The sequence below is a fragment of the Pituophis catenifer genome, unplaced genomic scaffold (genome assembly GCF_029215685.1).
Source record: "Pituophis catenifer annectens isolate HBS135680 unplaced genomic scaffold, rPitCat1.0.hap2 SCAF_2, whole genome shotgun sequence".
In the NCBI taxonomy this organism is placed as follows: domain Eukaryota; kingdom Metazoa; phylum Chordata; class Lepidosauria; order Squamata; family Colubridae; genus Pituophis; species Pituophis catenifer.
In genome coordinates, this window is record NW_027256882.1 from 106,039,572 (window position 1) to 106,066,079 (window position 26,508).

Genomic DNA, 26,508 nt, shown 5'->3' on the forward strand with positions numbered 1-26,508 from the left:
AAATCAGATCCAGGCATATGTAAGACTGAATATCTTAGTATAGGTAGTCCTTGACTTATGACCACAAATGATCCCAGACTTTATGTTGCTAAGTGAGAAATTTGTTAAGTGAGATTTGCTCCATCTTACAACTTTTCTTGCCACAGTTGTTAAGTGAAACACTGCAGTTGTTAAGTTAGTAACACCGTTGTTAAATGAATCTGGCTTCCCCATTGACTTTGCTTGTCAGAAGGTCACAAAAGCTGACCACGGGACACTGCCACTGCCATAAATATGAATCAGTTGTTGAGCATCCAAATCAGGTGAACATGAGGAGGCTACAACAGTGTGAAAAATGGTCATAAGTCACTTTTTTCAGTGCCTTGTAACTTTGAATGGTGATTAAATGAACTGTTGTAAGTTTAGGACTACCTGTACTTTAAAGCTTATCTCTATCTTTTTCTTTGTTGGAAAAGACTATCTGGATTATTGAAGTCTAAAACTTGTGGATGCCCTTCCTAGGCATTTGTACCTGGGAGCAGCCTGAATGAGTGTGGTGAAATTTATTTCTGAGCAAACGTGCAGTGGTGTCGTGTCAATTAATTTGCCTGACTTCTGGTGTGATATTTAGGGTAACTGATACAGAAAGGCAGCTGTCTGAATGTAAACAAAGCCACACAACCACAAGTAGGCTCTTTACTTTTCTTTTGTCTTGAGTAAACTGGTTTAGTTTATAAAGAAAATAATGGGGTTGAAGAAGGATTTATTTAGCAACAATGCTTCAGGACATCCTATCTCAACTACTGTGATTCACAGCCTTCTTATCCACTGTTTCCTCTTCATATGAGTCACGGTATTTCAAAACTATTTCCCGTTCCACCTATGTTAGGTGTTTTAGTTTCAAAGGAGCGATTCCTGAAAAATACACCTTTGGCTGTTGGAACACATTTGAGTATTGACAACCTAATGATTGGCCCTGGATCTATATGCCACTAACATATAGAAGGGGAAAATACAGGGTTCCCCCCCCCATCCCTGCTGGGTGGGAAATAAGAAGCTGGCATTTCCTCTTTTAAACTATTCAAAAGCTGGTTTTAAATAGGATTAACATCTTAACAGATGCTTCATGGTGTGCTCTCTGCAGGGAGGATCAAAGAGCAAAGAAGGTCCTCTGACTGTTTGCTGTTCCTTTATGTAGCAATTTTACGGGGGGGGGGGGGGGGAGGGCTGGCCCCTTTTGCCTTTTATTTTAAAAATAATGAAACAGGACCACAAGTTAACTTGAAATTGCAAACTGGATTGCAGATTCCACTGGACTTTTTGGGTCCCCCCCCCCTCCACTCTAGTGTAATCAAGAGATCCTATCAGTGGAAGTCTGGATGAAAAGAATTACAACAGGCTACATACAGTGCAAATCACCCAGTCCCTGGAAACTGAAAAAGAGATTCCCATTCTCAGCCATGTGTGTTTAGCACCGTTCTTCAAATTACAACTTTTAGATACTTTTGGTATATGCACGGTGGTTATCCAGTTTTCCTTCGGCTTCAATTACATCCTTAATATAGAAGCCATGATCCAAATATATGTGGTGTGATATGCATTTATACTAAGCAAAAAAGCAATAAATAAATACATGATAAAAAAAAAAACGGCAGACATATTTTTAAAATTACTCTTGGACCAATTGTCCTGAATTCAGTTTTCAAAGAATGATGGTGAAGGTGGGTTATCCCAGTTGTTTTAATCTTCATTTCCCTTCATTCCTGATTATTAGGCTATGCTAGTTGAGGGCTAATGGGAAACAACTGAAAGGACCCAAGTCGGCAAGGCCAACTTTAGACATTTAGGCGACCTAAGAAAAGTCATATTTTGGTACCCTCATGATTTGGTTCATCTTCTGATTTTGTTAGCAATTTCAAAAAGGCACTCTCTTGTTTCTTAATTATGTTTAACACTCAAGTTGACAAATTGGCTCAAGGAGTGTGCTGTTATTGCTTTTCATTATTTTACTATATTTTTCAGAAGGCTTCAATTTGGGTGCCCCCCCCCCCCGCAAGACATGGCACTCCTAGAGTGGTGCCCACTCGGTCTTGCTGGTCCTGTGGGGAAGCTAATACTTTTGGCAGATTCTTCTGCTCTGTGTTTGTTGGAACACCTGGAATAGAAGGTGCAATTGCCAAATTGTGCTTTAGAATCAAATAAAGCTTCTGCACATTGGATTTGTTTTTGTTTTCTGATAATATAATGATGAGCACTTGGCATTGGTTTAGTTTGTGGCAAAATATGCCCAAACTAAGATGTATTGTCCTAGGGAATGAAGCATATAATATAAATGTGACAAAGGCTGCAAGTAAATTTACATTTTATTTAATATGTGAATAAAATACAATCAACTGTGGTTTGGAGAAAAAAAGTAAATAGTAAATAGAGCATTAATTAACTGAAATGAAAGAAAATGTATCCGGAAGAGAGGAGATAAAGGAAAGCTGTTAGATATCTGAATGAAGGTCTCATCCTGTGGATCACTGCTGATAAATATGTACAGGGAAGTGAAGGGATAGGCTTAATTATAAACAAAAGGGCTAAAAGGTTTGTGAGAAACTGTATGTGTCACTGTTACAAAAATAGCTGGTTATCTTTGTATATTATGCTCCCATGAATAGGAAGAGCCATTTTGGGAATAGGAAGAGAATTTTGGGGAAAATTGTGTAATGTTTTGAATGAATGTGATCCAGATGTAAAAGAGTATTTTGATAAGTGATGTAGATAAATAGGTGGGAAAAGAATGAGATACCACATAAAAAATTGGATTAGGCTAATTGGAGACCCCAAACTGAGAATAACACTTAGATGAATAATTACTTAGAAAAAGTTTGTTTGTTTCAAATGTGTGATTCTGGGATAAATAGTATATCTATACTGAAAAAGAATGAATATAAATCTTAAAATTGTAATCAATTTGTTCACTAATGATGAGATATTGACATAATTAGTGAAATATATGGTGAGAAATTTTGAACCTGAGACAAAATATTTTTTATTTTACTAATCTCATTTTAATAATGTGTAAGAAATAGACATTAAATCAGTTAAAGAAATGGAGTGCACATTGGGCTGCAAAAATTATTTTATATGAAAAAATCCCAACAGAATAAAATAAAAGTGGACAGGGAAGGGAAGAAAATGTAAATGATGAAGGTAACATGGTAAAAAGTACTATATCTATATAGAATAACAGAATTGGAAGGGACCTTGGAGGTCTTCTAGTCCAAACCCTGCTTAGGCAGGAAACCCTACACCACTTCAGACAAATGATTATCTAATCTCTTCTTAAAAACCTCCAATGTTGGAGAATTTACAACTTCTGGAGACAAGTTGTTCCACTGATTAATTGTTCTAACTGTCAGGAAATTTCTCCTTAGTTCTAAGTTGCTTCTCTCCTTGATTAGTTTCCACCCATTGCTTCTTGTCCTACTCTCAGGTGCTTTGGAGAATAGCTTAACTCCTTCCTCTTTGTGGCAACCCCTGAGATATTGGAACACTGCTATCATGTCACTCCTAGTCCTTCTTTTCATAAGATTAGACATATCCAGTTCCAGCAACCATTCTTTATATGTTTTAGCCTTCAGTCCCCTAATCATCTTTGTTGCTCTTCTCTGAACTCTTTCTAGAGTCTCAACATCTTTTTTATATCATGGCGACCAAAACTGGATGCAGTATTCCAAGTGTGGCCTTACTAAAGCATTATAAAGTGGTATTAACACTTCACGTGATCTTAATTCTATCCCTCTGTTTATGCAGCCTAGAATTGTGTTGGCTTTTTTGGCAGCTGCAGCAATTGCTGGCTCATATTTAAGTGATTGTCCGCTAGGATGCCAAGATCCCTCTCACAGTTATCCATACACTGTACCTGTGCATTTTGTTTTTCTTGCCTAAATGTAGAACCTTACTCTTCTCACAATTGAATTTCATTTTGTTAGATAGCATCCAATATTCAAGTCTGTCAAGATCCTTTTGTATCTTAAGCCTGTATTATACAGTGCTTCAGAAATTTGTGGATTTACTGTACTGCAATGAAAAGGATTAAAAAGGACGTTGAAGTGAAAGAAGCTGTGGATGAAAAAATATATAAGAACATTATTGCTGAAAAACATGAGGCTAAGAGAAAGATTTTCTCTGAGTACAGAGAAAAAAAAAGTTGGAAATATGGGCAAAGAAAATTAAAAAATGCTCAATAGTAAAACAGGCAGAGAAATTATAGACCATTTTTAATGGAAACAAAAGAAAATACTTTGGAAGTTGGGGAAGTAGAGGAAGAGGCTCAACCAAGTTGCCTCTATTGGAAGAAATTGAACTAAAAAGGAAATTGATGAAATTATTAGGATTTAAAGGAAATGATGGAAAGAGAATTTTAGAGATCTTTATGAGAATAGTAGAGGTATGTTGAAGTGTGGAATTGAAAGCAGCACTATAAATATTAGTGACAAAAATGCAATGAGAATATTGAAAAAATGACAAGGCAATAATTATAGATTGTAAAATATGAATATGACTTGCTTATGCATTAATTTGACAAGTTGGTTAATATGCACGTGAAGATTTATTTAAAAATTATATGGTATGGTTAGCAAATTATTTAGTAACGAGAAGGAATTGTTGCTGAACATTAGAATTCAACCGATGTGTTGGAGTGGAATGTTCTGATATTTTTTTAAATGGAGTTTAGCAATAGGTATTATCCCAAATGACTTTTCTGTGTTCTTTTACCACTTTAGTGCCTAATGGTAGTACTTTAAAAGCCAGCTGAATAATCCTGAGTGATATTACCTGTAATAGGAATGTTGTTTACAGGAACCCAGTAAAATGTGACTCTTCTTATCTGAGCTGGATCTGGATGTAAATGAAAACATCTGCAAAAGGCATATGATTCCATCCTAAAATGATTTGGAAGTTAGTGGGCTGGTTAATTAATAATTAATGGACTGCATGACCTGAAGCCAACTATCTTTCTCTTCAGATCATATAAATCGTAAATCACAGATGGTAGGTCTGAATAAGGAACTTGGTCAGTATGCCCAACAACACTCCAAGCAATAAACAAGAATGACTTTGACGAAATCGGAATAGCTGGAAAGCAAAATCAAAGCAAGGCACCCTTGCATGGAAAACAAGTAGCTTGGAAGAAATATTGCTGGAGATGTACCTTTACTCCTTTTCCTTATTTGGACAGTTTCCATCTGAACCTCAAGAGACTGTCAATTTTATACTCTGGCTTCCTCTGCTTTCTTGAACTCAGTGAATGTCCTGATGCTACCGCCTGCCTGGGAGCCTACCAAGGCAACAGCTTTCACTTGAAACCCAGTCTCTGTCCCTAGAGAAAGCAGAAAGGACCTGGAAAACCTCACTGTGAAGATGTGGAATAGGAGGGGGTTGGGAAGGAGCAACAGCACTTCTCCTTTAGCTGTTTACTTAATCTGACACAGACGTCAAGCAATCAGTTCATTTTATGGCCTGTTTGATGACTGCCAAACTTGGGGCAGTACCTTTTAAGGGAAAGGCTAGATTATATGGCCTGGTTTGTTAAGGGTACCTTGAATGAAAGCCATAGCTTGAAAGTCAAGAAAGCAGCTTTGTGTGCCATGGGTTCTTCTCTGCCAAAGCACTTTCCAGACCCTGATGTAAAACAACTCCATGTTCTGTTGCCTTTGGGATGGGATTAGCCCAGAGGTGGGCTTCAAAAATTTTAGCAAGGGGTTCTCTGCCCGGTTGCTGGGTGGGCGTGGCCTAGTCAGCCTCTTGCACCACGGCGGCGGGGGGGGGCGGTTTGCCCTCCCCAGGCTCCAGAGGTTTTTTTCGAGCCTCCGGGAGGGCGAAAACGGCCTCCCCAGGCTCTCGAGGCCAGAAATGGACCATTTTCTGCCTTCCCAAACTTCTGGTAGGCCCATTTTTCACCCCCGAGCCTCCACGTGCGCCCTGCAACTTACCTGCATCAAAAACAGGCCGTGTGGAGACTCCTAGGAGGGGCGGGGCAGGGTGGGTGGGGCGGAGCCAGCCAGGAGTGGGATTTGGGAGTTCTCCGAACTGCACAGAATATTAGTTAGAGGTTCTCCCGAACCCCTGCGAACCCCCAGCAGCCCACCCCTGGATTGGCCTTGATCTCTCTCGGTGTTTGCTGCCCATCTAGCCATCACTAGATCCTACCCTCACCGATAATTTTCATCCTGTCTCCAACTTTCCTTTTCTGGTTGTTGAGGTTTTTGAGAAGGTAATTGTGCTGCAACTCCAGAGGATCCTGGATGAAATGGGTTTATCTGGACCCCTTTCAGGCAGGATTTAGGTCTGTAAATGTCACTGGTTACACTTTTCAATGATCTTTGGCAAGAGCAGCACAGGGGTAGTGTATCCATCCTTCTCTCCATGGCTTTCAATGCCATCAACCATGGAATGGCTCCAGAGATTGGGAATGGAGGGGGGCACTGTGTTGACCTGCTTCACTTCTTTCCTCTGAGGGTGTTTTCAGTAGGTGTTGATCAGGAGTGTGAAACTGATGGATTAGATCATCTGTCACAATGGATTATATGCTAATAATACCAAGTTATATAGTTCTGTCTATGGTGAGATAAGTGATGCTGGGACTACCCTTTCTTGATGCCTGGAAGCTGTTGGGGCTGGATGGGACCAATAGGCTATGGCAAAATGGAAGGATTTTGGATTCAGGCTTCCTTGGTCTTGGCGAATATTGATCATGGATGGAGATGCATTCCCTAGACAGACAGGATATGTAACCTGGGAGGTCTTCTGGACTTTTGACACCTGCTCAAAGAACAGGTGGCAGTTATGTTCAGGAAAGCTTTTGTGCAACTGCAGGTTGTGTACTGGTTACATCCATTCCTGGACTAGCCTCCCTTCTTCACAGTCATTCATGCCCTAATCGCCTCCTTTTTGGACTACTGTAATGCACTGTACATGGGGTTGCCCTTGAAGAAAGTCCGGAAGCTTCAGTTGGTTAAAAATACAGTAGCCCACATAGTTCTGTGTAAGTTGAGATCAGTGCATGTATCATCTGTTTTGCAAAACCTGCATTGGTTGCTGATTTGCTTCTGGTGAAATTCAAGGTGCTGGTTATCATCTTTAAAGCCCTACATGGGCCAGGTTATTTGAAGGATCATCTCTCCCCAGTTACATCTATCTGGCCCACCACAGCAGGAATGCAAGGTGTGTTGCAGGTTCCATCTACAGTATTAGGAAAATACATCTAATGAGCCCGAAGAAAAAGGCTTTCTCTGTGGAATACCATTGCCCTGGACATAAGATTGGTCCCCACCATGATACTTTTCTGGAAGGCTCTGAACACGTGGTTCTGTCAGCAGGCCTAGGTATCCAGGTAGAGACAGAGCCAATCAAATGGCTGGTGTGATTGCGTGACTGCTGCCTGAAAATTTAATACTATAAGATCCCAAAGTCACTGTATGTACAGGTAGTCCTCGACTTACGACCACAATGATCCCAAAATTTCTGTCATTAAGTGAGACATTTGTTAAGCGGGTTTTGCCCTATCATACAACCTTTCTTGCCCCAGTTGTTAAGTGAATCACTGTTGTGGATAAATTAGTAATCTGGTTGTTACGGGAATCTGGCTTCCCGATTGATTTTGCTTGTCAGAAGGTCGTAAAAGGGGATCACATGACCCCAGGACACATCAACGGTCATAAGTATGAACCAGTTGCCAAGCATCTGAATTTTGAACACACAACCATGGGGGTGCTGCAAAGGTTGTAACTGCGAAACACAGACATAAGTCACATTTTTCAGTGCTGTTGTAACTTTGAACATTCGTTAAATGAACTGTTGTAAGTCGAGGACTACCTGTATTGGACAGCCGTATAATAGCAACAACATTCTTCCATCTCCCCGGCATACCACAGCCAAATTATACAGCTGTAATAAAAGAAAAGCTTGGGGTAACTAGAGTACATTTTACATGGAAAGAGTATGAACTCACTAAGGTCTTCCAGTGTGCAAAACAAAATTTTTGAAGTCTAATTACTTTTTTCAGGCTGCCCTCCCTCACCCTAGACATCAGTTAACACCAGGTTTGACTAGGAAAAAGAAAATCCTGTCTGTTAACAAGGATTTAATTAGTTGGCTTCATTTCTTCTGTTTAGACTTCCACCCACCCACCCACACACTGGTTTGAAAGGTTACGCATGTGCTAAACCAACTTGTGCGTCACTTTCTTAAGTATGTCAGTAACTGACATTAATTTCAGTAAAACAATTTAGTCTTTGGTACTTACCCTGTAAACTGTTACAATCCGCGTTAGATTTCCAAAAGAAGAAAACGCATCCGAAGTTTATATGATGGGAGAATTTCCTACCCTCTGGGAATTGCATAGGACACTGAAAGGATAGGTAGGCAGTTCCAAATATTTGGTCACACTAAGCTTGAAATGAAGAAATCACTGGAGGACATTTGGGATAAAGAGAAGATGCTGGGGTTCTTGATCATAAACAACTCTTGAAATGGTAGCCTCAGTGTATTCTTTTAAAAGGTGTTTACAGATCATCTAGGACAGTGATGGCTAACCTTTTTGCCATCGTGTGCCAAAAGTGGGGGGAGTGCGGGGGGTGTCATGTGTGCGTGTGCCCACACCTGTTGAATAAGTGGGCAAACACAGACAGAGGCTTGGTTGCTCGAACTTAACATTAATCGTGTAACAACAACAAACAGCAAGGAACACACACAAGTCTGGCTCTGACAGCCGCTTAAATACTCGGCTGTCAAACCCTCGAGCCAATCAGAAGGAAGCAATTTCCCTCCATTTCAGCTGCTTGCGTCGGAACCAATCAACATAGCCTGGTAACAGCAGAGGCTGCTTAGGCGTACTATGAGGACTCAACACCCCTTCACACCCGGAACGCGCACTCATAGTCCTCCAAGTATGTGGGACGTCGATGACGCCTCCCAGACCGTCTTAGAGTAGGTGGACTTGGTGGTATGGGCGGGGCCCGCCTTCGCTTTCCTGCTTATCGGGAAGTGGATCTTCGTCAGGACTCGAACTCACTGCCGGAGCATGGATGTCAGGTAAGTCCTCCGGCGCGAACGATCTGGTCAGCGGAGGCCGGCCGGCCTCCGGTCTGGGAGGAGGTACATCGGGGGGGGTGAGGTTGTGGGCGTTGATGGGTCAAGCAATGGCCGTGGGTCTAAATCTGCGGCCCATCGCCTTAGTTGGTTAACATGCCGTCTCCAAACTCTTCCGTCGGTGAGAAGGACCCTATAACAATAGGGTCCAGTTATTTGGAGAATCTGTCCAGGCAGCCAACGGGGGTCTTTTTCAAAGTTAAGTGCATATACCCTTTCCCCCAACCCAAAGACCCTAGGGGGAAACCGTGTTCTGGCAGGCGGATCATGGGTGTAACTAGGGTGTAATCGGTCCAAGGTTGTTCTCAGCCACCTACTCATGAGCAACTCAGCGGGGCTTTGTTTGATGGTGGCGCAAGGAGTTGTGTACTGTGCCAACAGGTATTGGTGAATCTTGTGGTGCCAATCAGTGGTCCCTAACCTACGCAAGGTCTCTTTGGCCAAATGAACGGCCCTTTCAGCTTGACCATTAGCCGCCGGATGTTGCGGGGCTGTTTGGGCATGGCGGATCCCCAAACGGGCTAGGAACAGCTGGAAAGGTGCCGAAGTAAACTGCGACCCATTATCGGTGACAATAGTATCAGGTAGCCCATGGGTGGCAAACCAACCTTCCACTACCTAATGACGGCCGAAGATGTAGTGGACTGCATTAAGGACAGCTCAACCCATTTGGAATGGGCATCCACCGCTGTCAGAAAGGTCTGGCCCTGGAAGGGGCCTGCAAGGTCTAAGTGTACCCTAGCCCAAGGAGCCCGTGGAGGCTCCCATTCCTGCACAGGGGCGGCCAGGGGGGCCGGGCGTGTAGCTTGGCAAAGGGGGCAGCGAGCTACCCAGTCTTCGACCTGCTGGTCAAAGTTAGGCCACCATAAGTAGCTTCTGCCAAGGGCCTTCATACGCACAACCCCTGGGTGGGTTGCGTGAAGGCCGGCCATGACCTGGTCTCTGAGGACAGTGGGCACTACAACTCTATTACCCCACAAGAGGCAGCCCTGGAGAACTGACAGCTCATGGCGCCTGCGGAAGAATGGAAGGAATTCCGCAGTCCCTTGAGAATCAGGCCAACCCCTGCGCACCCAGTCCAGAACCCAAGAGAGAACCGGGTCTACAGAGGAGTGAGCCCGAACATCATCCGTGGTGATTAGGGAAGGCAGGTCGTCCACAAGAAGGATGGGCGCCATGAGGGCAGGATCGTAGACAGGCAAGGGAAGCGGACAACGGCTGAGCGCGTCAGCATGGGCAATAGCCTTACCCGGTTTGTATAGCAATTGGTAGGAGTATGCGGAGAGGAATTCCACTCAGCGCGACATGCACGGGGATAATATTTGGGGAGTCTGTCTGTCTCCTGCTAACAACCCCAGGAGAGGCTTATGGTCAGTGACTAGGTAGAAAAACCTACCATAGAGATAGTCATGGAATCGCTTGATTCCAGCTACAGCCGCCAAAGCCTCACGGTCGAGTTGGCTGTAGTTTCTCTCAGCAGCCGACAGGGTCCTGGAATAGTAAGCGACAGGAGCCTCTGCTCCGGATGGTAGAATATGGCTAAGGACAGCCCCCACCCCATAGGGGGAGGCATCGCTCGTCAAAGATCGAGTCGTCATACTGCACCAGGACAGCGTCGGAGGAGAGAAGGTCCTTGACAGCCCAGAACGAGGCGGCAGCGCGCCTGTCCCAGCACCATGGGGATTTGGCATCCAGGAGTCGATGGAGAGGCTCCGCAACAGAAGCTTTGTGGGGCAGAAAAATGGCGTAAAAATTGAGGAGGCCAAGGAACGCTTGAAGTTGAGCCCTGGAGGTGGGGGTAGGAGCGTGCTTAATAGCCTCCACCTTGGCAGGGGCGGGCCTAATGCCAGAAGCATCAATGAGGAACCCTAAGAACTCAACTTGGGGAACCCCCAGGTGACACTTTTCTTTCTTTAATTTAAGCCCTGCCTTCTGGAACCTGGTAAGGACAGCCCTGAGTTTATTGATGAGGTCGTCCTGATTAGCAGCCGCGATCAGGACATCATCAAAGTAGGGGACTAACCCCCCCAGCCCATGGAGCAGCCACTCCATGAGGCTCTGGAAGATTCCCGGGGCCACGCTAACACCAAATTGCAACCAGGTGCACTTAAAAGCGCCCTGGTGTGTAATAATTGTCTGGGCCAGAGCAGTGGAACTATCAACGGGAAGTTGCTGATAGGCCTGGGCGAGGTCCAACTTGGCAAAGACCTTCCCCCGGCCCAAGGAGTGTAACAAGTGTTGGACCACCGGCACTGGATAGTGGTTAGTTTGCAGGGCCCTATTAAAGTCGCCTTGTAATCAGCACATATCCTGATTGAGCCATCCTGTTTGAGGGGAATTACTATAGGGGTCTCCCATTTAGAATGTTTGACAGGTTGTAGGACCCCCTGGGCGATGAACTTATCCAACTCCCTGTCAACCCTGGGCCGCAGCGCCAGGGGCATCCTCTGCAGCTTGAGTCTAATGGGAGCCACCTGGGGGTCTAAATTAAAAGATATTGGGAGGCCATTGTATTTACCCAAGCGGCCGTCAAATACATCGGAAAATTCCTGTAGAATATTATCCAATATGACAGACCCCATAGAGTGGACCCCAGAGAGACCCAAACGGAGGGCAGCAAACCAATCGGGACCCAACAAGGAGGGGAGGCTATTCTGAACAATGACAAGGGGCAGATGGCCAGAAAATGAGCCATAGGATACGTGAAAGGACCCACAACCCAAGGTTGGAATGGGATTCCCCTGATAGTCCCTCAACACAATGTGACAAGGCTGCAGACGCCTTGGTGATAGTGGGCAGCAGACCCTTGAGTGTGGACCATGCGATCAAGGACCTGGAGGAGCCCGTGTCCACTTCCATCTTACAGAGGACACCCTCCAGCTGGACAGTCAAGTGGATCATACTATCAGAGAACGGGGAGGATGCGTGGCTTATAGCAACCGCAGCCACCTCGGCATCTTGAGAAATGGCGAAAGATCCGCCCTCTCTTCCTCTCTCCCTCTCATGGCGACCCGAACAACCGATCTTCTGTCGCTTGGAACTCGGCCCCGGAACTTCTGTCGGTCGGGGCAGGAAACACAGCACGGCAGACCCTGGACAGGTGCCCACGCTTCTGGCAGCGCCGGCAGACGGCAGATTTAAACTTGCACTCAGAGCGGTTGTGCGAACCGCCACAGCCCAGGCAACAGCCTTGAAGATTCTTGGGAGCAGGAGGCCACGTCTTGCGCTGGGTCGCCTTGAGGCGGCTGATGTCATCGACTCCATCACCAGTGCCGTCAAAATCCGCCGCCCCATAATTTACGGAGGGATGGCCGATGGACTGGCCTCCGGACCCCGCCTGGTAGCGTTGAATTTCGGCCACGGACTTGGCAGACATCTCGGTGGCCCGTGCTTCATCCAGGGCAATGGGAAGGGTCAAATCAGAACGGGCCAGCAGCCTCTCCTGCAGCTTCAGGTTCCTCACCCCGCACACTAACTGATCGAGGAGCATATCATCCAGCTCCCGAAACTCACAATGCCGATCTGCAGTTCTCAAGGCCGACATTTACTCGTTTATAGACTCTCCCTCTCTTTGAGCCTTCTGATGGAACGCGTGTCACGCGTGATCTTCGATGGGGCAGGAGAATAATGATGCTTAAGTTTCTCCACAAGCATCTCCCATGGCACCGTGTAAACTGGCTGAGGTGCAGCCAAAGCCCTGGCCATCCCGAAAACTTCGCGGCCACAAGAGCTAAGGAAGTAGCCCCTCTTCCTAGCGTTGGATACCTTGGAGAGGTCTTTCTCCAGCAGGAAACACTCGAACCTCTCGAGGTAGTCTTCCCAGGTTTCCGACACGCTGTCGAATGGTGTGAACGCTGTGAGACCCATAGTCATTGTGGCGAATCTGCTTTGAGTGGCTCCCCGGGTATTTGGCAACCGTCACCTCACGAAGATCCCACCCTCGTCGCCAGTGTTGAATAAGTGGGCAAACACAGACAGAGGCTTGGTTGCTCGAACTTAACTTTAATCGTGTAACAACAACAAACAGCAAGGTACACACACAAGCCTGGCTCTGACAGCCGCTTAAATACTCGGCTGTCAAACCCTCGAGCCAATCAGAAGGAAGCAATTTCCCTCCATTTCAGCTGCTTGCGTCAGAACCAATCAACATAGCCTGGTAACAGTGGAGGCTGCTTAGGTCGTACTATGAGGACTCAACAACACCCATAATTCAATGCCTCCCGTGCTCCACTCCACTGCGTATGCGAGCGTGACCCCCCCACTCCCCCTGCCTTTGGCACACGACAGCAAAAAAGTTACTGGTGGGCCTGGTAGGCCGGTTTTTCACCCTCCCCAGGCTCCAGAGGCTTTTTTTGGAGCCTGGGGAGGGTGAAAATGGCCTTCCCCACCCCCTATGGGTACGCTGCAGCTGAGCTAGCGAAATGCTCACATGCCCACAGATATGGCTCCGCGTGCCACCTGTGGCACACGTGCCATAGGTTCGCCATCACGGATCTAGGACATTTTTTTTGTTACCTATTACATGGAAGAGTATGTCTATTCATTACAATAGCAACAAGATTACAGACATGGAAGTATTTGAGATTTCTTAAGATGCTACAAAAAATAGACACTAAGTACATATATCCCTTCTCTTGATTTGTTGGGAGATGTGAAATTATCATAAGACACCGGCTGCTAACCATGATGAAGAAAAAATGATTGACATGCGCAACAACTTGTTACATTGAGAACCTGGTCTCTTGTGTTTATGTTCTCCAAAGTCAGACATGAGTACCAAAGTCACAAGGTTGGCATTTTGACACCACAACATGAGTTTTGTCACTTGCCGCCTTCCCCCCCCCCCCACAATCCCATGGATGTCTATGCAAATGAGGATGTTATGACATATTGATTGCCAAATATATTTAGGCCAATTCTGCACTGCAGCCTAAGCTGCTTGTCTCCCATGCTGTTTCCATCCATTTCTGGAGCCAATATCAGATATTTCAGTGAGGATTGCAAAGGATTGCCAAACGGGCTGGGTTGGTGCTCGTTTTGAGCTATGGAAGGTTTGACGGGTCATTCTTTTGTTAGCCATTTGAGGCAGTCCAGATAAGAAGCACAACTATGAGTACCAACTCTTATGATTACTGTAAGGTTACATTAACAGAACTGGAAGACTAAAAGTATTTCTCCCAAGGGTGAAATGCTCCTGGTTCGGACTGGATCGCCCAATCTGGTAGCGATGGCGGCGGGTGGTTCGGAGAACTGGTAGCAAAAATCCCTGCACCCCCCTACCATGCCCAGCTGAGCTGCGTGATCATCAGAGGCTTTTTTTTTTTTACTTTTAAAAGCATTTTTTCTACAACCTTTTAAAATGCTTTTAAAAGTAAAAAAAAAAAGCCTTTGATGATTGCGCAGCTCAGCTGGGATCGTCAGAGGCTTTTCAAAGCATTTTTTTCTGCAATCTCTTGGCTGAAGAGGTGGTTAAAAAAATGCTTTGAAAAGTCTCTGAGGATCCCAGCTGAGTTGCCTGAGTGGCAGAGAGGTATTTTTTAAAAAGCCTCTCTGACGATCCCAGCTGAGTTGCCTGATCGGCAGAGGCTTTTCAAAGCATTAGAAAAAATGCTTTGAAAAGTTAAAAAAAAAAAAGTTGGCTACGCCCACCCAGTCACATTACTCCCCCCCAAGCCATGCTCACAGAACAGATTTTACATTTCATCCCTGATTTCTCCCCTCCCCTCCTTTTACTCTCTGGTAAATAAAGGAGGGACCTTTTTGAAATGCTTTCCATACCTCCCCTCCATCTGTGGGTGAGAAATCTTTTTTAGGCCAGTTGTCCAGTCTGTAGCTCTTTCTCCTATCTCCAAGGCCATTCCCACATACCATTACAGATGCTTTTTGATCTTCCCATTCATACAGAGAAGGCAATCCTTCCTGGCTGACTCCTCTGTAGATCAGTCTACCTGTGCTTGCAATTTCTTTTAGGGGTGTTCTTTCTTCAATTGACCCTGTGCCTTTCTTATGCTTTCCCAGATTTGCATACATGGAAGTAGGGATGGGTTCTGCTTATTTTTACTACAGGTTCGCAACGGGAGTGTGCGTGTGCTTGTTTCACTTACTCACGTGCACGCGCTTCCGAGCATCAATTATGATGTCTGGGCAGATGGGCGGAGCCTCCCGGGACAGAACTGGGAGCAACCCACCACTGCATGGAAGGTGTAACATTCCCTTCCCATTATTATGCTTTTTGATACTAATGCAGGCCCTGCTTCCACGGCAGCAAGAACTGATAATTCAGCTTCATAAAAACAGATTAGTAAAGTTTCTATGTTGCAAGTTAAATATATTTTTTAAAAATGAAGGGGAGGGAAGCTTTGTAATGTTGTGGCCAGGGGATAGGAAAGCAAGAAAAGCATGCTACAATTTGCCTGAAAGGGAAATATAAAAATTCAATGAGCCTGAGCTTCCAATTTGAAGATTGTTCAGTGACTTGACGGAGCACCATTGGTTTTGACTGCAGGATCATAAAAACATGCAATAGCAGACTGGTAACCCAGGATGAAGTGCCAGCCTGGGGTAGCAACCAGTTTCTGGAAGGGAGGGGTCATCTTGTGAATTATAGCCAATCAGAGCTGGGGCTGCTATGGAATGGATTGAAGCAGTGGAGACTTCCTGCTCTGAAAGGCTCAAGATAGCTTGGGTTGGAAAACAAGAATTGAACTGAAGCCGGAGAACATGGGCGTGGAGTGCATTTGCAATGGGCTGGGAGTAAGTGTAGGATGATGTCATCTGTTCCTGCGCTCAGGAAGTGGTGAGTAGCCCATGTTGGCAATGGGCCAGGCAAAAAGTGCACAAATGCCCTTAGGCTTGAGCCTCTTGGTGGCCCTGAAGAAATACAAGGGAAGAGAATAGGAGTAAACACAAATGCTGCCCTTCTTCCTCTCTTTGTAGAAAGGCCAACAGTCTCTAAGAAGAAGTCTCCTCTGTTCATGGAGACCTTCCATGCAGTTTGCAATCCATCTGGAAATAAAAGGCTAAAGAAAGCTGTAGGTATGGAGAGAAATAGTATTTTGGAGGTCTGGAGAATATGGTGAGAACAAACACAGTGAGTTCCTGTTCAGATAAATTGGTGCTTTGCACATGTAGCACATCTGGATTGCCAAAATGTGGATGACCACTAGAGTATAACTCTTTGCAGTGATGGTCTGGAATTTTGCAGTTAAGATCTGGTGGCCCAAGTATTTTGTGATTAACCTTACCTACCCTGATGATCTTAGGGGAATCAATGGTCAAATATGCTCAGTTGCTTCAACAAATTGGGGTCTCTAAGGGAATCAGTGTTTCTGATCTTTGTGGATGTAGTAGAGGCTCACAGCCTTTAAATAGAGGTTTCCTTTTTCTGGATGGGAAACAACTGTAAATTGGTTTCTTTCAAACATCGTTGGTGACATCTGACCCTTGAAGTAGTTCTCTGACATATTTTCCTCAAGGTTTTGTACACAGAGCTACAGGAGTGCTATTCCAAGCTGACAGATATATGTTTTCAGTCACAGCTCTTTGCTTGGGACCTTCAGAGATTTGTGCCACTTGTAATTTGACCTAATGTCCTTTGCCAGTATGGAAGCCTTTTGAACATTAACTTACTCTGGGCTGGGCCTACAGCTGAGACACTCCAAAGCAGTTGTACCTAGCTATCAGAGGGGAGAAAGGTAACTTCTTGGGGTGTGAAATGAAACAGCTGCACAAAGTGCAAAGGAGGGAAATCAGGAATCTAAGTAGGCTATAAATTCCAAAGATTAGCTTGCTTAATATTCCTGTCCATCAATGTATTCTGCTTTAGTTGAACTGTCCTCAACAGTTCATGAGGTGGAATGACTTTAAATAAACAAAACCTTGTCAAATGTCCAAGCCTGAGGTGAGCAGTTTTCTCTCACTTAGGACATTTTTCTCATTACGAAAAGAAATATCCTAAAATCCAAATTCACAGTGGCAACTACCTGTGCAAAGCATGTGTAGTTGTTGGTAGGCTGGCTGGATCAGTATCATGAGAAATAGCAATGGGAACAAAATCTCTTTCTCTGTGTTTGTGCTACATGCTTAATCGATTAATTCCGTTTTCTGGGTTTGCACAAGGCACTGGATTTAAATGTGAGTTGGCTAGCTTGTGATTCAGTGCGTCATGCAAACAGCCATTTTCTCGCTCTCCATAACACCATACACAGTCAAGGGCAGGTGCTTTCCAGTCACTTCCCATTCAAAGTGGGATGGGTAATTATCAGCATATTCTTGATTACTAACCTTTCAGATGTGGTAAAACTCAAATCCCCCAATTCGTTTTCATGATAGCCAGGAGATAAAATGCAATATATATATATTGCTATCTAATCCCTTTACAGTGCCAAGACAGAGAGAGACAGAGAGACAGGGAGACAGGGAGGGAGGGAGGGAGGGAGGGAGAGAGAGAGAGAGCTGAAGGAGGCCGTCCAGGCTGAAAATGGGGTGCTGGTGATGGTGGTGCGCGTGCGGCCATCCTGCGTCCCATTTTGGCTGCAGAAGCACCGCAAGCCAGTCCTTTGCTATTTCCAGGTGTGCCAGATTTAAGCACCCCATGGGCCGGATCCAGCCCAAGGGCCTTGAGTTTGACACTCCTGCTTTAAAAGGATCAGATAGCTTCTCTGGTTTCTGGAAGGGTTGGTACCTAATTATTCCAAATTCAGTACTGCAATACTTAACTTCTTGGGTTCTCTTGCAAATTTCAGGGAGCTGTATCTAAGATTGCATTTTGCTATATGGGCACTCCATCTACAAGAGTTAGAAAAAACTCTGGGGAGGGTGTTCATATGAACAGCACTGGTTGGGAATTTCTTGGACCATATCAGTTCTCCCACTATTGGGTTTGCAGATAATTCCAAAACAGAGCTTAAAAATAAACAAGAGGATTTTTGTACATGAATGAGTGTTTCTCTCCCATCCAAATTTCATTTGCATTTTTAATTTGACTATGTTGCATATAATTCCCATTAATCTCCACTTTTCATTTAAAAAATCTTGCAAGCGCAGCGGCTTGGTTCATGCTCGCAAATGATCCTAAATTTAGTCTCTCTGGGATATCTATGTTGAGATGGGAAAGATATCTGTCTGAAATCCTGGAGAGCTATTCCTACAGAGTCACGTCCTGCTAACCACAACATAAAGGTGCTTGTCCTGATTACGTCACACCATATCATTTCCACCTAAATTTGTTCTTAACTGTTCCAGTTGTGAAATTGTGTTTTCCTGTTTTCCTGACACAAGTCTTGTGTAAAATCTCTCTGATGAAGCAGCCAGAGGCTAGGACCTTCTTGGGCTCCCAAAGATTATTTTTAGCTGTTGAGTAAGGGTCTTTACTCCAGTCCCTACTATTAGTACTGCTACTATTCCTAGTGCTACTCCTACTAATCATTTTATTTTCTCCCTGAACACCAACCAGTTCTACAAACAAACTGTTTTTTTAATCTGTTTGAATCTGTTTGACAGGACTTTGTGACTTTTCCTTTAAAGCTTGCAACTCCCACAATCTTTTCCCTCACCTCCAAGCCACCCAGAGTTGTTGAGAGATGAATGGCACGCAAGTTATATTATTATTTTATATTTATAGGAAACACCTTTAAAATGCAGTGAGGGTTGTGGAAGGAGAAAGGTGCCTGGGTTTTAAATTTCCAGGAAAGCATTCATTAAAGGGTGGGAAAAAGCATTCTTTTCAAAAGTATCATTTATACCACTGATTTACTATTTTAATAACAGCTGCATCGCATAATAACAGCACAGGAAGGTGGGTGTTGCTTGGCCCCAGAGGAAAGTTCCTCCATCGTTACCGAGCTCCTTCTAAAATAGATTTCACACTTTTCCTTAGTGTGGCATTCATTGGGTCAAACCAGAGCATACTTTGACAGACGATGAGAGTCTGTCAGAACTCGTCCCCCGTCCCCTGGTCCATGTTACCTAGCAATTATAGGTAGTCCTCGATTTAAGACCACACTTGAGCCCAAAATTTCTGTTGCTAAGTGAGACATTTGTTAAATGAATTTTGCGCTCTCTTATGACCTTTCTTGCCAGAGTTGTTAAGTGAATCATTGCAGCTGTTAAGTTAGTCACACAGCTGTTAAGTGAATCTGGCTTTCCCCATTGACTTTGCTTGTCAGAAGGTCGCGAAAGATGATCACATTGGTCAGGGTTCCAAGTAACACCCCCAACGATGGCCTCCAGGGCTGACACACGTGACCCCAGGACACTGCAACCGTCATAAATATGAACCAGTTGCCAAGAATCTGAATTTTGATCGCTTGACCATGGGCATGGCTGCAATGGTCGTTAAGTGTGAAAAATAGCAATAGCACTTAGACTTATATACCACTTCATAGTGCTTTTACAGCCCTCGCTAAGCGGTTTACAGAGTCAGCATATTGCCCCCAACAATCTGGGTCCTCGGATTTTTGGTCCTCAGACCAAAAATGGTCATAGGTCACTTTTTTCCAGTGCTGTTGTAACTTTGAATGATCACAAAATGAACTGTTTAAGTTGAGGACAACCCGTGGATGATTTTTCCACTGACAGTGTCACTGTGTGGGAGGGAAGCACAGCAAAGCCAAGGAACTCGCCCAACTGCTTTCCTTAACTTGTCCCTTTTTAACTCTCTAAGGGCAGCACCAGCCTTCCGCCTTAGGGCCATGTTTGGGCACTGTGGCAGTGCAATTTACGCTTTTCATTTGGCTCAAGGATTAGTGGAAGGCACATTAACATGGCTGTGAAGAAGAGCTTCCTTCCTGTATGGCTTCAGCCAAAGAATAGTGAATGACCTCTGGCAGTTTAGTGGCTGATAGACTTTGATGAGACAAAGCAGATTGAAAAGGCGGAAGGATTAGAACTCTTATCAATGTGAGGATGTAGCTGCTATGATTACACAGAATATTTGCTTCTTTGAAATGGGGACTGCATTTTAACCAAGCAGATTTTGTTAAAACTGCTGTACAAGCTTGGATAGTACAATGCAATGCAAAGTTTAGAAATATTTCCCAAAATAGACATCTGTTGTCAATCAGGCTAGGTTTTTAAATCTGTCTTCAATTGTGTGGGTTCACAATTGTGTGAGCACCTAATTTGCATTTCTTCATTCACAGATGAGGCATTTAGATTTTGGAACTTTTGGACTGGTTTCTGTTGCTAAAAATAAAGTAAAATAGAATCTCCATGCCACAGGGTTTAAATGAAATGATTAGGGCTATATGCTAGGATTACACTTCCATAATGCCAGACATCATGTTTCCATAATGCCATGCAATATGCTAAGGGATAATGCCAATTGTTGTCCAATACTTTGGGCAACTTTCTCATACTAAGTCTATTTTATGGGACTGTGGTAAAAATAAAATGGAGGAAGCTAGAAGGAGTCTGCATGTCACCTTGAGATCCTTGGAGTAGAGGTGGGATATAAATAAAATGGATCTAGAGAGCACCGTGTCTCTAAGCTATCATATTCAGGTCACTCTTAACTGTATTTGAAGCTTTATGATTTTATTATTTTTTTTTGTAGTGAATATCCAGGAACCAGATCTATTGATCCATGGAGTAGATGCAGAAAATGTTAAACTTTAGCCATACTAGACAGCTAGTCAGATAGCTATCCTTGTTTCTTTCCAAATCCTGTCGGTTCCTGAAGGAATGGTAACAATAGATATCTGGAGGTCTGTGCTGTGTACTCACTGTTGAGGGATCTCTCTTTTCCAAGAGCATACTGTATTACATTGGTGTGTTTGTATGTCGGCATATGTAGAAAGCCTTTTTTATATGATTTTACATCAAATTTACAGGTTTACTGGTTTAGGCATCTATTTCTCAGTTGCAAGGACAATATACCAAGAAACAAAAATGTGTGTGGTGAGTGGGAGCTATGTGTTTTTGGCGCTCACATGAAAGGAACTAAAATTATATTACTACACAACAATACTACTGATTTTTTATATGAAGAATTATTTTTCGGTCTTCTGCACTGTACAGTTTTATCATTCTTTCTCTTGTCAGGGATTAAAATCGGGTTACCTTTTCAATAGAATCTTCCTTCCTTCCTTCCTTCCTTCCTTCCTTCCTTCCTTCCTTCCTTCCTTCCTTCCTTCCTTCCTTCCTTCCTCCCTCCCTCCCTCCCTCCCTCCCTCCCTCCTTTATTTTGTCCAGTTCAAAGAAGCTTCTTAAATAAAGCCTTATTTTGTTCCTTATTTTAGCAGCCAGGCATATTCAGAGTCATAACAGCTGGTATTAGGATGGGATAGGATGGGAAAGTAACTAAACCACAATCCACTGATCACAGGAACTATTTAACTGATCCTTTGATATCATAATACTAGAGGACAAAGCAATGTGACATGGGACACTTCCTCTCCCCAATGGGAGCTATGATATAAGACACCTGAAACAACAAGTACACAAAAGATTCACAGTGTCTGTCCTGGAATGTCTTATTTGGGTTGAAGTTGCTTGTCCCGGAACTGTGTTAAAGACACAAGACCAGCATATGTATGCAAGATATTCTTTTCTAAACAAAAAATAAATAAATAAATAAATAATCAACACAGCTCTAATTGGTATACTCGCATCACAGAGGAATGTTGAAGTCAAGGGTAGGCTGGATTTTTGGCTCATAGAAACGAAGGATAGTTTATCCTTCCAAAATCTCAGAGAAATAGAATGAAAATATACCAAGCTAGTAGATAAAAGTTTGACTTCTTGCATTTAATTTCTTACAGGCTTCCCAGACAGCTGTACCAAAACATGATTCACTAGTCTTTGGAGAGAAAAACAGCCGTTCATTCAGTGGCCATTTGAAATTACAACAATGCTGAGCGAATGGTAGTCACAACTGGTCCTCAACATTGCAGCCATTGCAGCGTCCCTGTGGTCACACAATCAAAATTCAGGTGCTTGGAAGTCTGCCCACATTTTTTTTTTAAAGCATATGGCACGTGTTAGCCAGGGATCACCGAAGTGGCTGCCTGTCAAAGGAATTTTTTCGTGCAGTGTTATCTTACCCACGGGACGCCTGAATGCCAGTAGGCAATTGGGGGAGACTCCTTTCTTGTCTCTACATGGTTTATTTGCTCACGGGAATCAAGCCGCCGAGCTGTCGACCTCAGTGGAGTGCAGGCTCAGTGTCTTACCATGTGAGCCACCACGGCCCCCTGCCCACTTTCATGTCCATAGATACACTTCATCTCCCACCCACCTTGCCACATCTCTGCCTACCCCTTTTGACTGTCCTGCACTTCTCTGCCTACCCCTACCACCCCCAACACGCCTTTGCTACCTTCTTCCTCTCACTGCTGCAAGGCATGCCTGGTCAAGTCAGCTGCCAGCCCTGCATGAGTCCTCTCTGAGGCCTTGGGGAGCCTTGCAGGGACTTGCAAAGGGCCAGCAGCTGCCTTGACTGGACGCACCTCATCAGCAGTGGAAGGAAGAGGATGGTGAAGGTCAACTGGAGAGACTGAGGCAATAGGGGGAGTAGGGGACTAAAGAACAGGGTGGTCAGAAGGGCAGAGATGACGAGAGGGGAATGACTTTGTAACTTTGAATGGTTGCTGTATGAATGATTGTTAAGCGAGAATTACCTGAAATGAAAGAAAGCTTGGGTCAAGGAAACTTTCTTCATCTCTGTGTATTATATTATACTGTTATCTGATTGATGATTGTAAGTTTTCTTGATTTGATATCCTATATTTGTTTGATAAATAAATAAAACTCTTTTTGACCAGATCAACATGTGAAAACATGTGACCCCCCCAAAGTCAAAATGCACTCAAGGTCAGTGCAACTCAGGAAGAGTTTGTAGGCTTTCCCTTTAGAACAGGGATGTCAAACTGGCAGCCTGTGGGCCGGATGCGTCATGCATAGGCCATGTCCACCCCAGCGCTTCACGAAGGGAAAAAAACAGGGTCAAAATCCAGCAGGTTCTGACAGGTTCTGGAGAACCGGTAGTGGAAATTTTGAGTAGTTCAGAGAACCGGCAACTACCACCCCAGAGCGGGGTGGGAATGGAGATTTTGCAGTATCCTTCCCCTGCCATGCCCACCAAGCCACGCCCACAGAACCGGTAGTAAAAAAATTTGGATTTCACCACTGGAAAAAACATAACGAAACATCATGTGACAGCAACGTGACAACTGCGAGTTTGATACCCGTGCTTTAGAAGATAATCCACAGCCTCCTTGATGTGAAGCAACCTTGCCATAGAATTCTGAGAGATATGCTTGGACCGCCACAAATCAAAGAAACCTGAGAATCACTTTCAAGATTATGAAGGGTGTGTCAGTGAGTGATTTTTTGATGAGAGTCCCAGTAGTGACTATCTTCAAACTTTATATGAGACTGCCGGAGGTCCATTGTCTTCAAGATAAAACATCTAAACCATTATGCCCACAGTTAAAACAATACATTCAAGTAATAAAAGCAGCATTACTAGCAGAACTCATCTAACCTCCTGGCCCAAATGCCTAAGGGAAGACCCAGGTCCAACTAGATCTTCCCAGAAGTGTGGTGATTAACCAAACGCATTCAATAAGGTTTTCATCCCCCAACACTTTCTCTTTATATACCATGCAGCAACTAACCAGGGGTGAAATGTAAAATTTGTTACTACCGGTTCTGTGGGCATGGCTTGGTGTGTGTGGGGGGTAATGTGACTGGATGGGCGTGGCCAACTTTTAAAAAAAAAAACTTTTCAAAGCATTTTTTCTGCAAATACAAAAAATTGCTTTGAAAAGGCTCTGCCGATCAGGCAACACAGCTGGGATCATCAGAGAGACTTTTAAAGCATTTTTTTCTGCAACCTCTTCCGGGGAAGAGGTGGTTAAAAAATGCTTTGAAAAGGCTCTGATGATCCCAGCTGTGTTGCCTGATCGGCAGAGCCTTTTCAAAGCATTTTTTAAACCACCTCTTCTGCTGAAGGGGTTGCAGGAAAAAATGCTTTATAAGTCTCTCTGATGATCAGGCAACTCAGCTGGGATCATCACAGAGACTTTTAAAGCATTTTTTAACCACCTCTTTCCCGGAAGAGGTTGCAGAAAAAAATGCTTTAAAAGTCTCTCTGATGATCCCAGCTGAGCCGCGTGATCATCAGAGGCTTTTTTTTTCGCTTTTAAAAGCATTTTTTCGGCGGAAGAAGTTGTAGAAAAAATGCTTTTAAAAGTAAAAAAAAAAAAAGCCTCTGATGATCATCCGGCTCAGCTGGACATGGTGTGTGTGTGTGGGGGGGGGGGGGGGCGCAGGGATTTTTGCTACCGGTTCTCCGAACCACCCGCCGCCATCACTACCGAATCAGGCGATCCGGTCCGAACCGGGAGCATTTCACCCCTGAACCTAACCCTTATTTCAGGATCCAATTTGGGTCTGTCACTGGGACCAGAGATTTTGTCTTTTGAGCTTTCAGATTCATGCTGGAGCCCATCTTCAAGGGACTTTGCAGATTTCAGCAGAACTGAAATGGTTTCAGAAGAAGATATTGTCCCTACCTTCAAAAAGGGGAAGAAGGAGGGACCAGGAAACTATGAACCTGTCAAGTTGATATCTACACCAGCTTAGGTGGTTACTGCCGATTTTTTTTGTAGACTTGCATTTCTAATTTTCTATTATTTCTTTTATTGATGAGGATATCCAGAAAGAATAGTGCTTTATTTTCTTCTTCACCTGTGAATTTTATTCCTTTGAAGATGTTGTTAAGAGTTTCATGTGTTGTTCTCTAGTTGTTCCTTTTTTATTATGACAAAGATAACAACTACATATTGAATCCATATAATTTTGGTTGAACGCATGAGAGTGCTATAGTTTCTAGAGGCTTCATTAGAGTCACTGCTATGAGTCCTTAGAGTGATGATCCTATCAGTGTTCTTCTGATTTGTTGTTGTCTATCTAGGTAGTGAGGAAGAGATTGATGTGGTTCATACATCTGATTATTTTGATCTTAGTGTATTTGGTTAGGTCAGGTGTGTCGTGTAGTACTGGTGTGATGGATTATTTTGATAGTTTTGGAATTATGAATGTGTAGAATGCTGTGGCATCAAATGTTGTAAGGCATATCCCCAGGTAAGAACTGGTATGGGAAGAATTACATATCATAAAATACTCCTTTCCCCAAAGATTGCTCACCATAACCAATCAACTCCCCAGGCTGCTATCTAACCTCTCCATCATGTACCTTTGTCTCTTCCTTGGCAGGTGGGTATACAGAGCAGTGGGCTGCATAGCCCTGCAATTTTTATTTTGCAGTCATGCTTACAATGCTCAGAATTGTTATTTAGTTTTGAAGCAAGCTTTTAATTCCTACTGCTAAAGTAACAATGTACATCCATCCATCCATTCATCTATCTACACAGGCATTTGTCAATCATTCAGTCCAGTGTGGTAGGGATAATGTCTGTCGGTGCATTGGTACTGATGGGCATCTCAATGTAAATCCAAGAGTTTGATGTATTTATTGATGATGTCATTTAGTATTTAGTCCTAAATACCCACCCAGCCTCTTAGTTAGGAAGCAAGCTTAAGATAATAATTTAATCAGTCCAGTGCTTCAGAACATATATGGTAAAGTCTTTTCATCTCGCTTTCTTTTTACCCTCTGGATTTCTTTCCCAGGAACTATAGTGTCTTCAGGAAGTACAAGAGGATCGAGATGAGATGTTATAGTGGTGCTTTTTCTGTTGACATGCTTTTCTGACGAACACGTGTCATTTCCAGATTCTAAGAAAGCAGCTTCCCGGGAAGACACCTGAAACAACAACTGCCTTCACTTCACTCTATATCTTTGGTGAAAGCCACAAATCCACTCCTCTCCTTTTATATCCCTCTCATTTATCAAGTCGGTTTTGTGTTTTGCTTTGTTTTCATTCCTCTACGCCAGAACAAATCTCAGCCAGAGGCAGGTGCCAGGAAGTGCTGTAATCAGAGGAATGTGTTTCTATCTTTAGTTCTTTTAACTGCAAGGAGAATTGCTGTGTTATTTTATTTAAATAAACACAACCTTTTATTGGAAATGTGAATTAGCTTCTGTATAAAGGGGTGTGCCCTGGAGACTTGTTGCTGAGCAGTGTTCTTACTGTAGAACAGTTTCCCCAATCTGGAATCTTCCAGAAATGATTCCAACTTTTCAGCCAGAAAGGTGGCAATTGAAGAGTTTTCATGCTAATGCTTTTGGAGGTGCCAGATTGGAGACCCCATAGGGAAGAATACTCTTCAGTTCCTATTTATACTGCATCACCTCTAAGTATCTCAGGTAAAAGATCACCTCATAGTTCTTGGCATTAATTAAACAGCAATGCCTGCCATCCTTTTAGATCTAGTTAGAACTTCTAGGGCATACATCTTGTGTGTCCCTTCAATGTGCAT

The 26,508-nt window shown here is 43.8% G+C and overlaps 1 long non-coding RNA gene across 1 annotated transcript in view; it reads left to right on the forward strand.

Moving 5' to 3' along the window:
• Nucleotides 1-25,974, forward strand: part of LOC139309733 (uncharacterized) — a 38,360-nt gene extending 12,386 nt beyond the window's left edge. Inside the window, exons 2-3 of the long non-coding RNA XR_011599874.1 lie at nt 21,882-22,052; nt 25,759-25,974. This is a non-coding gene — a long non-coding RNA (uncharacterized lncRNA). The remainder of the gene's footprint in view (nt 1-21,881; nt 22,053-25,758) is intronic.
• The last annotated feature ends 534 nt before the right edge of the window (nt 25,975-26,508 follow it).